Genomic DNA, 888 nt, shown 5'->3' with positions numbered 1-888 from the left:
CTCACGCACCATTCCTGCGTCGTGCTTTGCACGGAGAAAGGCGTCAATGACGTAACACCGCTCCTTGGGCAGGGCTCATTAGCGTGTTACGCAGTATTTGGCTGCCAGAACGTCAATCTCGTGACGCACACATTTGGGTAGGATCGACGACGGGGCTTTGAAGACGACGTCTTGAAACTCCTTCTCCAAAGAAGAGTACGGACGCAACAGATCCTTCAAGATCGACAATCCAATTTACGCGTTCAGCACTCTCTTGGTATTCTCCAGGACAGCTTCATCCAGAATCGACGACGATATAATCTCCTCGTTCGGTCGTATAATGGCCACCTCGGCTAGATTGTCTGCCTTCAATTCACCGCCAAATTCCTCGAAGGAAATCTCGTTGAGCTCAAGAAGAACATCCACCGCGGGAATAGCCTCGAGGGTACCGTCGCCGTCTTTCTCGCCCAACATATCGTTGGCGAAAGTATATATTTCTGTGCGCTATCGTCTACTGTAGACTCACCCTGGGTCAGGGATGACGCCCCTGCGTCCCGCAGATATCATACGGCATCGCCGTCTCGTCTCTACAGACGTTTATCGTCTAGGTGAGATCAGTAGGAACACGCACTCAGCGCCCAGTTTCCCTACTCCCTACGCCATATCTTAGTCACACTATCTCGTTTTGAAAAGTCAGAAAGATAATATTAGAAATGACAACGCGGCAAGACCTGATCTACTATAATGAGAATATTATGTTTACATTCGCAAACTAAGCTTTTGCCACACTTTGCTAACTTTCAAGATAAGATTCTGCAACAACTTATTTTATGTACTCGCAATGAGTTGGGGACCGAAAGCGTAATGATAAATTGCAATGAGTTGCGAACCGAAAGCGTAATGCTAAAG

Source organism: Plasmopara halstedii (genome assembly GCF_900000015.1).
Source record: "Plasmopara halstedii genome assembly, contig: Scaffold_322, whole genome shotgun sequence".
Taxonomy (NCBI): domain Eukaryota; phylum Oomycota; class Peronosporomycetes; order Peronosporales; family Peronosporaceae; genus Plasmopara; species Plasmopara halstedii.
Note: the sequence above shows the minus strand (reverse complement) of the source record.